This window comes from Mustelus asterias, chromosome 8, assembly GCF_964213995.1.
Source record: "Mustelus asterias chromosome 8, sMusAst1.hap1.1, whole genome shotgun sequence".
In the NCBI taxonomy this organism is placed as follows: Eukaryota; Metazoa; Chordata; class Chondrichthyes; order Carcharhiniformes; family Triakidae; genus Mustelus; species Mustelus asterias.
The window spans coordinates 112,948,196-112,966,529 of record NC_135808.1 but is presented as its reverse complement, the minus strand read 5'-3'; positions in this window follow the sequence as shown (position 1 = coordinate 112,966,529).

Genomic DNA, 18,334 nt, shown 5'->3' with positions numbered 1-18,334 from the left:
ATGCTGGGCCATGAGGTTACAGATTGTGGTTGAGCACAATTCTGCTGCTGCTGATGGCCCACAGTGCCTCATTGCTTCACAATTTTGAGTTGCTAGATCTGTTCAAAGTCTATCCCATTTAGCACAGTGGTGGTACTACACAATACAATGCAGAGTATCCTCAATGTGAAGACAGGACTTTATCTCCACAAGGACTCTGCAGAGATCAGCCCTACCAGTACCTACCAACATTCACTAACAATGGACAGATGTATCTGTGGTAGGCAGGTTGGTGAGGATGAGTTCAAACATGTTTTCTCCTCTTGGTGGTTCCCCCACCTCTTGCCACAGGCCCAGTCTAGCAGCTATGTCCTTTAGGACCCAGCCAGCTCATACTGTGGTGGTATGACCGAACATTGAAATCCCCCACCCAAAGTACATTCTGCACCCTTGCCACCCTCAGTGCTTCCTACAGGTGGTGTTCAACATGGAGGAGGAGGGTACATGGCAACGAGCAGGTGGTTTCCTTGCCTATGTTTGACCTCATGGGGTCCGGAGTTGATGTTGAGGACTCCCATGGCAGCTCTTTCCTGACTATATATCGCTGTGCTGACACCTCTCTTGGAGACAGGACATGCCCAGGAACGGTAATTGTGGTGTCTGGGATGTTATCTGTAAGGTATGATTCCGTGAGTATGATTCTGTCAGGCTGTTGCTTGACTAGTGTGTGAGACAGCTCTCCCATTTTGGCACAAGCCCCCAGGTATTAGTAAGGAGGGCTTTGCAGGGTTGACAGGACTGGGTTTGCCGCTGCTGTTTACAGTGGATGCTGGCTGATCCATCCCGTTTCATTCTTTTTTATTGACTTTGCAGCAGTTTGATACAACTGGGTGGCTTACTCGGCCATTTCAGAGGGCCAGTTAAGAGTCCACCATTTGATTTGATTTGATTTGATTTGATTTATTATTGTCGCATGTATTAGCATACAGTGAAAAGTATTGTTTCTTGTGCGCTATATAGACAAAGCATATCGTTCATAGAGAAGGAAACGAGACAGAGCAGAATGTAGTGTTACAGTCATAGCTAGGGTGTAGAGAAAAATCAACTTAATGCGAGGTAGGTCCATTCAAAAGTCTGACAGCAGCAGGGAAGAAGCTGTTCTTGAGTCAGTTGGTACATGACCTCAGACTTTTGTATCTTTCTCCCGATGGAAGAAGGTGGAAGAGAGAATGTCCGGGGTGCGTGGGGTCCTTAATTATGCTGGCTGCTTTGCCGAGGCAGTGGGAAGTGTAGACAGAGTCAATGGATGGGAGGCTGGTTTGCATGATGGATTAGGCGACATTCATGACCTTTTGTAGTTCCTTGCGGTCTTGGGCAGAGTAGGAGTCATACCAAGCTGTGATACAACCAGACAGAATGCTTTCTATGGTGCATCTGTAAAAGTTGGTGAGAGTCATAGCTGACATGTCAAATTTCCTTAGTTTTCTGAGAAAGTAGAGGCGTTAGTGGGCTTTCTTAATTATAGTGTCAGCATGGGGGGACCAGGACAGGTGGTTGGTGATCTGGACACCTAAAAGCTTGAAGTTCTCGACCCTTTCTACTTCGTCCCCGTTGATGTAGATAGGGGCATGTTCTCCTTTACGCTTCCTGAAGTCGATGACAATCTCCTTCATTTTGTTGACATTGCGGGAGAGATTATTGTTGTCGCACCAGTTCAGCAGATTCTCTATCTCATTCCTGTACTCTGTCTCGTCATTGTTTGAGATCCGACCCACTACGGTGGTGTTGTCAGCAAACTTGAAAATCGAATTGGAGGGGAATTTGGCCACACAGTCATAGGTGTGTAAGGAGTAGAGTCGGGGGCTGAGCACCGGTGTTGAGGATGATCATGGAGAAAGTGTTGCCTATCCTTACTGATTGTGGTCTGTGAGTTAGGATGTTCAGGATCCAGTCGCAGAGGGAGGAGCCAAGGCCCAGGCCACGAAGTTTGGAGATGAGTTTCATGGGAATAATAACGTTGAAAGCTGAACTGTAGACTCAGGTGTTCTTGTTCTCTAGATGTTCCAGGATTGAGTGCAGGACCAGGGAGATGGCGTCTGCTGTGAACCTGTAACGGCAGGTAGTCCGGGAGGCTGGAACTGATTCGTGCCATGACTAGCCTTTCGAAGCACTTCATAATGATGGATGTAAGAGCCACTGGCCGATAGTCATTAAGGCACGTTGCTTGGTTTTTCTTAGGTACCGGGATGATGGTCGTCTTCTTGAAGCAGATAGGGACCTCAGATTGTTGTAAAGAGAGGTTGAGGTTCAGACCCACATTGCTGTGGGTCTGAAGTCTGGGTCAGGATGGCAGATTTCCTTTCCTAAAGGACACCAGTGAACCAAGATGAGTTTTTATAACAATGGTTTCATGGTCATCATTAGACTTTTAACTCCAGACTTTTACTGAATTCAAATTCCACCAGTTGCCGTGGTGGTATTCAAACCTGGGTCCCCAGAGAATTACCCTGGATCTCTGGATCACTAGTCCAGTGATAATACCACTACTCCACCATCTCCAACTTAAAATTAACTGGAATGCAGCATTTTTAATATAAGAATTAAAATTTTCAACTGGAACATGCCTGCATTCTCCCTGGAAGGGTAACCCCAGTTGGTGTGTGGGTGGAAGGCCACTTTTGGAAGGTCTGTGTACAGTTCTAATTCTGCTCCCTGCAGCCCTGACTTAAATATGACTGTGTTATCAAAGTTGCTTTGAGTCTTCTGTTTTGAAAGAAAATTAAATAGAACTTTTTTTCTCTCTCTCAACAATAGCTGTTACTAGGAGAAACACATTCCAAAATTTAAAGAGAAATAATTAATTCTCAAAATGGCAATTGGAGAGTAAATTTCAACAAACCTGAGTGGAATGGTACGGTGGCACAGTGGTTAGCACTGCTGTATCACAACTCCAGGGACTCCGATTCGATTCCCAGCTTGGGTCACTGTCTGTGTGGAGTTTGTACGTTCTCCCCGTGTCTGCCCGGGTTTCCTCCGGGTGCTCCGGTTTCCTCCCACAGTCCAAAGATGTGTGGGTTAGGTGCATTGACCATGCTAAATTGTCCCTTAGTGTCTGGGAATTCGTAGGTTAGAGGCATTTGTTGGGTAAGTATGTGGGGTTACGGAGATAGGGCCCAGGTGGGATTGTTGTTGGTGCAGACTCGATGGGCCGAATGGCCTCCTTCTGCACTGTAGGGATTCTATGAATCCCTTCCTCTTTAAATAAAAAAGAATGCACGGCCAATGCTCACTGAAATTTTCACTACAATTACGGACAAATGCTTCATCTCATTTTCTTGTTTCACTTGTATTTCTTTGCAAGGATTGGCAATCAGAATCCAGAATCGCTTTTCAGTTTTTGTCGGGCAATTTTCTGAAATTTTCCCTCAAATACTTTTGATGACATATTGGTTATTACAGCCCCAGTGTCCAATTCAAATTCCAACTTAATGCCTTCTATCCAGAAAGAGATCACAATTTGCAGCTTTCCATATTTTCCTTCAATATGCAATATTCAAATAAATTCATCTCTGCTTCAACTGTCCTTAGTTGTATCCAAATATCATACATATAAATTCAATTCGAACACGAATAATTAGGGTTCTGCCCGTCCCACATCACCAAAATGGCTCTAATGTAAGTGAAGAATGACATTCTTACACATGTAAGTGTGATGCATTATCCCTTCTCATCCTTTCCAACAATCCTGCCACGTTTTACATAGTCAACCCCAACATCCTCCTTGATTTCCTCCGTTTCCCTGCTTGGTGGGACTGCACTCGCTTAATTCTACCATTATCAAACCAAAATAATGCACAGCCTCTCTGGCAACAGCTTATCTTTCCAGCCCCAGACTGTAAGCTCAGGAATCTATCACAATTCAATTTTTGTCCACTTTTCTTCATCTACGTGCTGCTCCTGAGGTGCACATATACCCCCAGTAACACCCAGCTCTACTCTATTCCACTACCTTTCTCGACCCCTCCACTCAGCTGTTGAACTACCTGTCTAACATCAACTCCATATCCTCGCCACTACCTCAGGCCCAACCAGGTTTCTCAGATCATCAGTAGCTTATTTGTGCTCAGTTGATGGTTTGGAAACTCACCTTGCTCCAAATGTCTGCTGCTTATCACTCTTGTCCTTGCTTTTCTTCTGTAGTTCCTACCACCACCTCCCATTCTCTCCCCACATCACAAAATCACAGAATTGCTATGGTGCAGAAGGAAGCCATTTGGCCTATTGGTCGAAATACTCCAGCATACACGCCCCACCGCTGCTACTACTGAAAACAGAGAATTTGGCGTTCAGCCAAATCTCCATTCACAGCAGTGGGACCGGAAAATCCCAGCTGTGGGCAAGGTCGGGGAATCCGGCCCATTGTGTCTGCATCAGCCCTCCAAATAAACATTATGACTTATTGACATTTTCCTGCCTTTTCCCTGTAACCTTGCACACGTTTCTATACAAACAATTATCTGGTGGCCACTTGAATTCCTCGATTGAACCTGCCACCCATCAAAACCTCAAAATTAGAATTCACAAATTCATTCTTAAATGGATCCATTGCCTTCCTGCACTGACTCTATAACCGGCTACATTTACTCCTCTAAACACTCTGTTTCTCTGCCTCATGGACCAGCAGTACCTATTGGATGGCCACTGGTGTTTGTACTTCCAGTTGCCTATTTCCCATCCTCTGGAAGATTCTCCTTGCATTCCTCTTTATATTCAATTCCTCATTGTCCATTGAGACTTTCCTTAAAACACACCATTTTGACCTAAGATTTCATTTCCTTTCCTAATATCCTCTCCTTTGGCAAGTATCCATTTTAATTTATGCCTTTGTGCCACTTTTTGACATCAACTGTGCTATTTGAATGTGAGTCATTGAAAATAATTAGATAAACAATATTCCAATAGTTAAGTTAACAGCTTTTTTCCTGGAATATTTTTCGTGCTGGAGAACTTTTGGGGAATTTTCACACCTTTCATGAGGTCAGTTTAAGAGAAGTGGAACTTAATAGCACAGCGATATTGGGGGCTGCTATAACATTGACACAATGCAGGCTGTCAGAGGACTCAAAGGAAATCTGACTTATATAATTTCTGAGCTACATAAGCAGGGGTGATCACTAATAGGCAAATACGATCAGTAGATTCATGAGACAGCCACCTATCCCTAATTAATTTACATATTCTAATTCAAAGATTTCATGACGCCACTCAAGCAGTTGCAGCCAATTTCCACAGGATTTATAGAATAAAATAAAGCTTAAATACCTCTAGCACCTTGTCATGTTCTCAGGACAACCCAAAGTGCTTTCCAATTAATGAATTATTCGTGGATGTGTAATTACAGCTGTTAAGCAAGAAATTTACATTTTACAGTCTGGAATTTTAATGGTACACCTGTGATTTACTTTCTCAAATTGTGGTTATTGAGGGAGGGAAGTGAGAGAAAATCTCAACGGTTCTTGGTTTAGAACATAGAACATAGAACAGTACAGCACAGTACAGGCCCTTCGGCCCACGATGTTGTGCTGAACCTTTTCCGAAACCAAGATCAAGCTATCCCACTCCCTATCATCCTGGTGTGCTCCATGTGCCTATCCAATAACCGCTTGAAAGTTCCTAAAGTGTCCGACTCCACTATCACAGCAGGCAGTCCATTCCACACCCCAACCACTCTCTGAGTAAAGAACCTACCTCGGACATCCCTCCTATATCTCCCACCACGAACCTTATAGTTATGCCCCCTAGTAACAGCTACATCCACCCGAGGAAATAGTCTCGGAACGTCCACTCTATCTATCCCCCTCATCATCTTATAAACCTCTATTAAGTCGCCTCTCAACCTCCTCCGCTCTAAAGAGAAAAGCCCTAGCTCCCTCAACCTTTCCTCATAAGGCCTACCCTCCAAACCAGGCAGCATCCTGGTAAATCTCCTTTGCACTCTTTCCAGTGCTTCCACATCCTTCTTATAGTGAGGTGACCAGAACTGCACACAATATTCCAAATGTGGTCTCACCAAGGTCCTGTACAGTTGCAGCATAACCCCATGGCTCTTAAACTCAATCCCCCTGTTAATAAACGCTAACACACTATAGGCCTTCTTCACAGCTCTATCCACTTGGGTGGCAACCTTCAGAGATTTGTGGATATGAACCCCAAGACTACATGTCTTGAAAACATGTAGTTTTCAAGAAAACATGAACCCACATTCCTCAGAACCCTACCTGTAATCCGCATTCAAATTTGTCCTACCAAAATGAATCACCTCACACTTATCAGGGTTAAACTCCATCTGCCATTTTTCGGCCCAGCTCTGCATCCTATCAATGTCTCTTTACAGCCTACAACAGGTTTATATTTGAAACCAAAGGTTCTGATATTGGGAGGTTGCCTAGTCAAATTAAAGGTTTTTACTCTAGTCTAGATAATTACTTATATTCTCTGTCTTTACATCTTTCAAGTATTGGATTATGTTTGTTACAGTCATTGGTATCTATTCTTTTCCTCCTCCAAATTTTACTCTTTCTCTTCACGCACAATAATTTGATTTGATTTATTATTGTCACATGTATTGGGACACAGTGAAAAGTATAGGCTGCGATTCTCCCATCTTGCTGCGCTATTTCTTTAGCGGGAGAATCTTCGGTGGGCGATGCACAGGATTCACACATTCCCACCCCGGTAGCGTCTCCCATTGCTGGATTTCTGGCAGCATCTGCTCCGGGGTCCCACTGCCACTCTGCATAGAGATCAGTGGGGGAAGAAGGGAGGCCAGTGATCAGGGACAGGCTGGGGGGATTTGGGGGCAGTCAGCCGGGGGAGGGGGGGGGGGGCGATCAGCCTGCTGGGGGGGGTCGGCACTGCGGAGGGGTTAACTGTCGGTGGGGTTGGGGCTGGAGTTCACAAAGCGTCAGGAGGGGGGGCCAGTGATTGAGCCATGAGGGGGGTTGGAGGGCCATGTTATGGGGATGTGGAGCCAGTGATCGAACTGGCCAGCAATCGGAAGGCCATCATTGCGGAGCCTCTGCGCATGCGCTGATCTCGGCACTGACAGATCGGCACATGCACAGTAGCCCACTCAGTGTGCTGATTTCAACCTCTCCAGCAGGAATAGGCCCCGGCCCCTGAAATTTAATGATATTCATGCTGGTGACCTCTGCAGTGCACAGAGTGTGGGAGATTCTTCTCTGAACTCCCACTGAAAAAAACTGTGAATTACTCCAGATTTCACACAAATTCGACACTTCGTATGTTTTTTGGAGAATTCTGGCCACAGTTTTTTGGGTGCCATACAGACCAAGCATACCATTCATAGAGTATATAGGGAAGAAAGAAAGGAGTAGGTGCAGAATGTAGTCTTACAGTCATAGTTAGGGTGTAGAGAAAGATCAACTTAATACGAGATAGGTCAATTCAAAAGTTTGATGGCAGCAGGGAAGCAGCTGTTCTTGAGTCGGTTGGTATGTGACCCCAAACCTTTGTATCTTTATCCTGACAGAAGAAAGTGGAAGAGAGAATGTCCGGGGTGCTTGGGGTCCTTGATTACGCTGGCTACTTTTCCAAGGCAGCGGGAAGTGTAGACAGAATCATTGAATGGGAGGCTGGTTAACGCGATGGACTGTTTATTTGTTTATTTATTAGTCACAAGTAGGCTTACATTAACACTGCTGTGAAGTTACTGTGAAAATCCCCTAGTCGCCACACTCCGGCGCCTGCTCAGGTACACTGAGGGAGAATTTAACATTCACCTAACCCGCACATCTTTGGACTGTGGGAGGAAACCGGAGCACCCGGTTTCTCCACACAGACAGCGACCCAAGCCAGGAATCGAACCCAGGTCCCTGGCGCTGTGAGGCAGCAGTGCGAACCATTGTGCCACCGTGCCGACTGCGCTACGCTCACAACCCTTTGTTGTTTCTTGTGGTCTTGGTCAGAGCAGGAGCCATACCAAGCTGTGATACATCCGGATGTGTTTAAAATGTAGGACATGATTTCAGACACACAAGACTCTTTAAAAACAAGATCAAATACAACTAGAGTTAAGGCTTGTATTTAGTATGCATTAGGAACAATAAGTAAATAATATTGAGGTTGTCCAACAGAAAATACTTCGATATTCAAATTCCATAATGTAATCGCAAATAGACTGCATAGTGCAAGAGTGGTTATTATGAGACTTTGATAGAACATTGTTTTACAATGGTAGCATTAAAATGGAATCAGGGTGCTGCTGGACAGACACTAGAGTGATACTAGATTTGATTGATTACAATACAGACAGCTGGAGTAAATAACCACTTCACTCTTGTTTTTGAACTGACTGTTGATGTTAATATTTTGAGTCCAATATGATAGAGTATTTCAAAGTGTGCCTGCCTTCAAATCAAATAATCAGGAGTCTGAACAGGCCTCAGTAAGGATTGTGTAGCAAGGAATGTGAAACCAAGTCAAGTAATTGTGGGTGCCTGAAGTAAGTTAATTCAGCGAAAATGGAATGATTTCCAACCAGGAAACAGATATCAAAAGAGATTCTGTATATGAAAAACTCATCTGTATTAAAGCAGATTGGGTGCTTGCTCAAAGTGGCTGAGCTGAATAAAACATGAACGCTGAAATGCGGATAAACTGAGCAACATAGACAACTGAACACTGTCCTTTCAAGTTGTGAACTTAGATTTGAATCTATCTCGGGCAAATGAAATAAAAAGTGACTTAATCAAAGTGAATTTGGGGAACTCTCAACCCTATGCTAGAAAGATCAAGTCCACAGCACAGAACCATCAACAGGTTGCCATAACTTAGAAGTCTTCTTTTAAATAAACACACAAAGAAACTTGGTTATGTGGAAATGGAAATTTGTATGTATAGTAGGTGGTTTTAGGAGATTGGAGCTAAAATATTCTGCTGGGAACCTGCATTAACCTGCATTGTATTTGATCTGGGAGTGTGTGGTCCTGAAAGTAGGTGGAAGATGTTATATTCCCAAGCATAATACCCTTGATTGTTAAACGAAAATATTTTCTTCTAAAATTACTTGTAGGAATGCCATTTAGCATAAATGAAATGATTGGTGTGACAACTGTTTGGACAATTTAGTTGGGCTTTGATAATTAAAATGTTTGTTCACTTTATATGCAGAGCACATAACTAATAAAATCCTATAAAGGTCGGCCAATATAAAATGAGCTATCACGTAAGTAAAAACAAGAATTCAATATCCGTTTTCCATTTTGTATGAATTAAATCCAGATGTTTAGTAGCAAATTACTGATTCTCTTTGTAGAGGTGCTATAGATCTTGTATTAAAAAGAGCTCCATGGAACAGTTAACATTAATTTGCTCTCGCGCTCTATCAAAAAGGAAGCAAATCAGAGAATTTTAACATAAACTGGAGTGCATGTAGAAACTTCACTCATTTGAGCTGATATGCTCATATTCCGTAGCAACTGGATCAATTATGTTAAACGGTCAGCTAATCGATCAGCTGCAGTACAGAGCGAACCATTGTAAATCTTCTCTGGATAAATCCTGGGAATTGAATCTTATAAAATCAAAGAGGGTTATTAATGGTAGTCTGAGCACTGGCTCTCGTTAGTGGCTCCAGGAGTCAGTAATGCAGCAGAAGACTGTTAAATGCATGACATCTGTGCAAAGTAATTTAACGCAATGAAAAGTGTTATGGGTCTGAGAGTGAAGCCCATTATATCAGGAGATGCTGTCTGATACTCAGCATCTTAAATAGTGAGATTAATTTACAAGAATCCTAAAGCATGAGGTGCTTTCACAGGATTTATAAACTGTAAGAATGATTTAGAGGAATTTTTAAATAGTAAGATTAATTGAAATGGTTTCTGAAGGATGGGATTTATTTCAATGTCGTGCTTTTTAGGGGGAAGTTTTTGAAACATTTTTTTTTACATGATCCCTAAAGCATGAAATTAGTTTAAAGAGAGTGTCTCGCCGTCAGGATCATTTATAATGAGTGAGGCTCTCAGCATTCTTCTCCATCTGTGAGAGTGAGGTCGCTGTACAACTTTCTCCATGTGGAAGGGTAGGATACCTCAACCATTCTCTTATTCTTGCACGCCTTCAAGCGGTCTGCGCATTTGATTTATCCATAACCACCAGCGATACTGACCTATAATTAGATGGTTTCAAAAATAGATGGTTCATACTCCTCCTGACACCACAAAACAACTGACATTTTGTGAGATTTTCACTGGTCCCTTTAAGGATCACCGGTTAAGCCTTTTCACAGCTGGAGAAAGAATGTACTGCAAATGCTTTGCCCTTTTCTTTTCTGCAAGTTTCAATGATGGGAGAGATCTTCCTCCCCTTCCGCGGCGTGTAGTAGCCCTGTGACTGCTTGAGTAAAATAGAATCATTAAAAGGAAACCAACTGCAGACAAACATCAGGCCAGAAATACAGAAGTGACATAAAAACTGACATAAAAATTGGCCTAAAAGCAAGGGATTACCTCAGTCCAAAACAGTCTGCCTGGAGACCGGCCCTTTGCAACGTTCGAGCTCAGGCAATTGAAAACCAAAGATGCACCAGGACACATTAGCATGTGTAAAAGGACAGTTACGCATTTCCTGACAAACAAATCACCACCAAAAACATGGGACAGACATACATCAGTGAAACAAAAGATTCGATGCATATTAGAAGCTGAAACTAGACATCTAACAGACAAACACAAAGGGGCCACCATTGAAACTCATTAACACCCATTGAAACCCATCAACAATAAGACCATAAGAAATAGGAGCAGAATTAGGCCATTCGGCCCATTGAGTCTGCTCCACTATTGAATCATGGTTGATATGATTCTCATCCTCATTCTCCTGCCTTCTCCCCATAACCCTGGATCCCCTTATTGATCAAGAACCTATCTATCTCTGTCTTAAAGACACTCAATGACCTGTCCTCCAAGCCCTCTGTGGCAATGAGTCCCACAGATTCACCACCTTCTAGCTGAAGAAATTCCTCCTCATCTCAGTTTTAAAGGAGTGTCCCTTCAGTCTGAGGTTCTTCCCTCAAATTCTAGTCGCTCCCACTAGTGGAAACACCCTCTCCACGTCTACTCTATGAAGGCCTCTCAGTATTCTGTAAGTTTCAATTAGATTCCCCCTCATCCTTCTAAATTCCATCGAGTGTAGACCCACACTCCTCAACCGCTCTTCATATGAGGAATATCATTCTTGTGAACCTCCTCTGGACCCCCTCCAAGGCCAGTACACCCTTCCTTAGGTATGGGGCCCAAAACTGCTCACAACATTCCAAATGGAGTGTGAGCAGAGCCTTATACGCCTCAGCAGTACATCCCTGCTCTTGTATTCTAGTCCTCTAGAACTGAACAATAACATTGAATTTGCCTTCCTAACTGCCAACTGAACCTGCATGTTAACCTTAAGAGAATCCTGAACCAGGACTCCCAAGTCCCTTTGTGCTTCAGATTTCTGAAGCCTTTCCCCATTTAGAAAATAGCCTACATCTCTATTCTTCCGACCAAAGTGCATAACCTCACCATGATGTGAAACTAATCAGACCTGAGCACTGATAGGCTAAATCCTCGGAAGATTCCAGAAGGTAGCCAGACAGGTAAAGAAACCCATGACAGCAGCGTTCGAGAGTACCCACCTCTCCAGTTTCCCGCAGAAGCACATCAGGATACGGCAGCGACAAGGGCAGCTCGCTTCCAGACCAGACGGAGCGAGAGAGAGAGGGACTGACTTTAGGGTTCAATGCACTGACAGAATCATGAGGATCCGGGGTAGTATACGAATTTCTAAATGTTCAATTAGCTAGAGACAGAGAGAATTGTTAAAGTTGTAAAACTTAAGTCTTTTACTGTTCGGAATAAAGTTGCGACTTGGTTATTTGCTATTGGTTTGTGTGTGTAGTGCGATTACCTGATACATGCAGAGGTGCTTGAGTAAAATCCGTGATACACAGTGCTGGCTGAGTGAGTCCGCAGGATATTAGAAATATCCCGGGCAACAGGCGTGTTTCGCTGCAGCGGGAGGCAGCGCACCGCTCGCTGGCGGCAGGATCTTATGGTCCCACCGTTATCACAGATGCCATCATCTCACGTGAGAACACCATCCACCAGGTACACGGTACATACTCTTGCAACTCGGCCAACGTTGTCTACCTGATACGCTGCAGGAAAGGATGTCCCGAGGCATGGTACATTGGGGAAACCATGCAGACGCTACGACAACGGATGAATGAACACCGCTCGACAATCACCAGGCAAGACTGTTCTCTTCCTGTTGGGGAGCACTTCAGCGGTCACGGGCATTCGGCCTCTGATCTTCAGGGAAGCGTTCTCCAAGGCGGCCTTCACGACACACGACGGCGCAGAGTCGCTGAGCAGAAACTGATAGCCAAGTTCTGCACACATGAGGACGGCCTCAACCGGGATATTGGGTTCATGTCACACTATCTGTAATCCCCACAGCTTGCCTGGACTTGCAGAATCTCACTGGCTGTCCTGTCTGGAGACAATACACATCTCTTTAACCTGTCTTACTGCTCTCTCCACTCACATTGTTTGTACCTTTAAGACTTGAAATTAGCTGTAAGTATTTGCATTCCAACCATTATTCTGTAAATTGAGTTTGTGTCTTTATATGCCCTGTTTGTGAACAGAATTCCCACTCACCTGAAGAAGGAGCTTAAGGCTGCGAAAGCTTGTGGCTTTTGGTACCAAATAAACCTGTTGGACTTTAACCTGATGTTGTTAAACTTCTTACTGTGTTTACCCCTGTCCAACGCCGGCATCTCCACATCATGCCCACCGTTATCAACAGGGTTTCCCATTAAACACTCCTCCTGCCACTGGGAAACCCGTGATAGGGATGCACCATCAGCGGGACTGTAAGAACCCACTGGTTTAAACGTCAGCAAGATTACGGCGCAGGTTTCTATAACAGGCATATATTCCCAAATTTCACATTTAAATAGCATCCTGCCTGCTTTGTGTGAGGGTGCTGGGAATGGGGATAGAGTCATAGGAGAAGGTGGTGGCATAGTGGTAATGTCAATGGACTAGATCCAGAGATTCAGGCTAATGCTCTGGGAGCATGGAGTCAAATCCCACAATGGCAGCTGGTAGAATTGGAATTCAATTAATAAACCTGGAATTGAAAGCAGGTCTCAGCCAGGGTGACCATGGAACTATTGTTGCAGAAACCCATGTGGTTCACGAATGCCCTTTAAGAATGGAAATCTGCCATTCTTACCTAGTCTGGTCTGCATCTGACTCCAGGCTCAGAACAACATGTCTGACTCTTAATTTCTCTCTGAAATGAAAAAACAAGTCACTCAGTTCAAAGGCAATTCGAAATGGACAATAAATGCTGGCCATGCGAGCGATGCTTACATCCCAAGAAAGAATGAAGAAAAATCCATCGCTTTCAAGTTGGGTTAAACAACAAAATGTGGGCACAAGATGTCAACCAGATTTTCAACTGTGGATACCAGTTTCTCAGGTAAGAAATTGACTTTTTTCCAAAAATCACTCCTCTCTCTCCAAACAATGTACAGAAATTCCACCATGTAATTGTTTCAAATATTACGGAAGAATTTTTTTTTCATTCATGGAACATGAGTGTCGCTAGCTGGACAGCATTTATTGCCCATCCCTAGTTGCCTTTGGAGGGCAATTCAGAGTGGCTGTGACTCTGCAGTCACATGTAGGCCAGACCAGGTAAGGACGGCAGATTTCCTTTCCTAAAGGACATTAGTGAACCAGATGGGTTTTTCCAACAATCGACAATGGTTTCATGGTCACCTGCAGATTCTTAATTCCAGATACATTTTCAGTGAATTCAAATTCCACCATCTGCCGTGGTGGGATTCAAAACCAGGTCCCCAGAACATTGCAGCGTATCAGGTAGACAACGTTGGCTGAGTTGCAAGAGTAGGTACCGTGTACCTGGTAGATGGTGTTCTCACGTGAGATGATGGCATCCGTGTCGATGATCCGGCACGTCTTGCAGAGGTTGCTGTGGCAGGGTCGTGTGGTGTCGTGGTCACTGTTCTCCTGAAGGCTGGGTAGTTTGCTGCGGACAATGGTCTGTTTGAGGTTGCGTGGTTGTTTGAAGACAAGAAGTGGGGGTGTGGGGATGGCCTTGGCGAGATGTTCGTCTTCATCAATGACATGTTGATTCATTTTGGTAGGACAAATTTAAATGTGGATTACAGGGTCAAAGGTAGGGTTCTGAAGAATGTGGAGGAACAGAGAGATCTTGGGGTTCATATCCATAGATCTCTGAAGGTTGCCACTCAAGTGGATAGAGCCGTGAAGAAGGCCTATAATGTGTTGGCGTTCATTAATAGGGGGTTTGAGTTTAAGACTGTGGGGTTATGCTGCAACTGTACAGGACCTTGGTGAGACCACATTTGGAATATTGTGTGCAGCTCTGGTCACCTCACTACAAGAAGGATGTGGAGACACTGGAAAGAGTGCAAAGGAGATTTACCAGGATGCTGCCTGGTTTGGAGGGTAGGTCTTATGAGGAAAGGTTGAGGGAACTTGGGTTTTTCTCTTTGGAGAGGAGGAGGTTGAGAGGAGACTTGATAGAGGTTTATAAGATGATGAGGGGGATAGATAGAGTGAACGTTCAAAGACTATTTCCTCGGGTGAATGGAACGGTAACTAGGGGGCATAACTATAGGGTTCATGGTGGGAGATATAGGAAGGATGTCCGAGGTAGGTTTTTTACTCAGAGAGTGGTTGGGGTGTGGAATGGACTGCCTGCAGGGATAGTGAAGTCAGAAACTTTAGGAACATTTAAGAAGCTATTGGATAGGCACATGGAGTACTTCGGGATGATAGGGAGGAAATAGCTTGATCTGGGTTTCAGACAAAGCTCGGCACAACATCGTGGGCCGAAGGGCCTGTTCTGTGCTGTACTGTTCTATGTTCTATGTTCTATTAGCTGGGTTTCTGGATTAATAATCTAGCAATAATACCACTAGGCCATCAGCTCCCCTGATAATCATAATGTGCATACACCACACTGTCTGTGTGGAGTTTGCACATTCTCCTCGTGTCTGCGTGGGTTTCCTCCGGGTGCTCCGGTTTCCTCCCACAGTCCAAAGATGTGCGGGTTAGGTTGATTGGCCAGGTTACAGAAAATTGCCCCATGGGGTCCTGGGATGCGTAGGTTAGAGGGATTGGCGGGTAAAATATGTGGGGGTAGGGCCTGGGTGGGATTGTGGTCGGTGCAGACTCGATGGGCCGAATGGCCTCCTTCTGCACTGTAGGGTTTCTATGATTTCTATGATTAAGAAATATCAATTAGTCCAAATACCCTTTTGTTTAATATCCATTTGCAACTGTCAGCAATTATACTTCAACCTGCGTAAATAAGCAGCACAATCCAAGCTTTTAACACCAGAGAAATGGACAATATAGAGGGACACAATCCAGCCCTTTGTGATTGTGTGACTCTTTGCTAGATTATTCCAAAGCTAATCCCATTGCTTGGCTCTTTCCTTAAAGCCTCTATTTCAAATATTTTAAAAGGTTTTCTTAAAGGAGGCAGTGGTTAGAGGCAGAAACCACCTCAACTATCCCCTTGACAAAACAATCATTCGCCAATAATCCTATTTTTAGGGATTTCTCCTAAACCTCTCTCCTTACCCACGTTGTGATAATTTTAAACTGATGACTTTTCATTGCTAACTCCCCAACCAAAGGAAAATGTCTTTCTCTGTACACTCTATTTTCATAGCGGTTTGTTAGGCCATTTCAGAGGGCAGTTAAAAATCATCCACATTGCTGTGGGCCTGGAGTCACATGGAGGCCAAACCAGGTAAAGGTGGCGGATTTCCCTCCCTGAAGGGCATCAGTGAACCAAACGGGTTTTCAGAACAATCAATTATATGGAGTTTTTAATTCCAGATTATTAATTGATCTTAAATTCCACCCTCTGCCATGGTGAGATGTGAACTTGTGCCCGTCGAGTATTAGCAGGATTCAGGTGTTGTGACATTACCACTATACCACTATAACCCCATTTAAAGACGGACTACGGGCCCTATTTTACCATTTTGATTCTGAGCGCTGGGCAGACCTGAAACTGGGAGTGTTTCAGATCCAACTTTTAGACCCGTTCTCAGGCGCCCCCATACGCACTCTGCCTGAAAAAAATAGCAGCAATTCTGAATCGTGCTGCAGAAGCCTGTGGGCGGGGCTTAACGTGCCCGAAATGCTGCAGCTCTAATCGGCGCTTTCAACTGCACATGCACAGTAAAAAAAAGATAGAAAAATACTCCCCTGCCATATTGCTCCCGGGCCGGATAATGCTTCCCCCTGCCCCCCTCCACCTTAGACATTTCCCCACCCCCACAACATTACTGGCCCCCTTATCCCCTCACCCCCCCCCGCTACCAAGACCGATCGCGGCCCCCTGCCCCTCTTTCCCCCCCCACCAATCACACACAGAGTGGCAGTGGACCCCCTTCCCCCCCCCCCCCACTGATCGCCCACAGTGTGGCAGCGGATCCCCCTGTTCCACCTGCCAACCCTGCCCCCCCACCAGAGAGCCATCTGACCCGTCTCCCCCTCCCCACCAGAGAGCCCTCTGACCCACCTCCCTCCCCTCTCCCACCAGAAAGCCATCTGACCCATCCCCCTCCTCCCCCGTCCGCTAGAGAATCGAATCTCGATGGGCGAACGCGGTGGTAAAGGGGAAAGTGCCAGTATGTTTGGGCATCCAGCGCATTAAGCCAATTTAAATGCATGCAAATGCATTTAAATTGATGTTGTGCCCGTTTCGGACGCAGTGCCAAAACCGGCCATTTTCAGCCATTGGTAAAGGGGGAACGGGCACAGACGCAGGCGCGGATCATGCTTCTTGCCTCATGCCCGACTTTACCAAGTTTTCGCACCCGAAAACGGCTGCAACTTGATGGTAAAATCGGTCCCTATATCTCTAAAAGTGAGTTTACAATCCCCAATCGCAGATTATTTTGCAATAAAGTGATCTCAATTATAGACAGAACTGTGTGGGAGGGCTCTCCTTATTTTCTTCCGCTGTCTTCCAGGCCATCAACCAATAGGTGCATAATGCTAAGCAGCAAACCAGACAAGACTAACTTTTTAAAAATTTATTTACGGGCTGTGGGCATCGCTGGCTAGGCCAGCATTTGTAGCCCATCCCTAGTTGCCCTTCAGAAGGTGGTGGTGAACTGCCTTCTTGGACCACTGCCGTCCCTGAGATGTAGATACACCCACAATGCTGTTAGCATTTTGACCCAGCAACAGTGAAGGAATGGCGATGTATTTCTAAGTCAAGATGGTGAGTGACTGGAAGGAATCTCCAGCTACCTGCTGCTTTGTCTTTCTAGATGTTAGTGGTTGTGGGTTTGGAAGGTGCTGCCTCAGGAATCTGGTGAGTTTCTGCGGTGCATCTTGTAGATGGTACACACAGCTGCCACTGTTCATCGGTGGTGGAGGGAGTGAATGTTTGTGGATGGGGTGCCAATCAAGCGGGCTGTTTTGTGCTGGGTGGTTTCGAGCTTCTTGAGTGTTGTTGGAGCTGCACTCATCCAGGCAAGTGGAGAATATTCCAGTATTGTAGATGGTGGACAGGCTTTGGAAAGTCAGGAAGTGAGTTATTCACCACAGGATTCCTAGGCTTTGGCCTGCTCTGGTAGCCACAGTATTTACATGGCTAGTCCAGTTCTGTTTCTGATCAATCGTAACCAACAGGATGTTGATAGTGGGGATTTCAATGGTGTCAAGGGGTAATGGTTAGATTCTCCCTTGATGGAGGTGGTCATTGCCTAGCACTTGTGTAGCGCAAACATTACCTGTAACTTGTTAACCCAAGCCCTGGTCCTGCTTATCCAGGTCCTGCTGTATTTGGACATCAACTGCTTCAGTATCGAAGGAGTCACGGATGGCAGTGAACATTGTGCAGTCAGCAGCGAACATCCCCACCTCTGACCTAATGATAGAAGGAAGGTAATTGATGAAGCAGCTGAAGATAGGTGGACCTAGGACAGTACCCTGAGGAACTCCTGCAGTTATACAGATTTTCCCCCTCATTCCCTCGGCTCTGAGCTCTGGAATTCCCTTCCGGCACCTCTCTGCCTCTCTAACTCACTTTCCACCTTTAACACACTCCTTAAAACCTACCTCTATGACCAAGCTTTTGGCCATCTGTCCTAATTTCCCCTCAAGTAGCTTTGTGCCATATTTTGTTTTATAATGCTCCTAGGCATTTTGTTGTGGATATATAAACATAAGTTATTTTTTTTTATACTTTTCCAATTTAA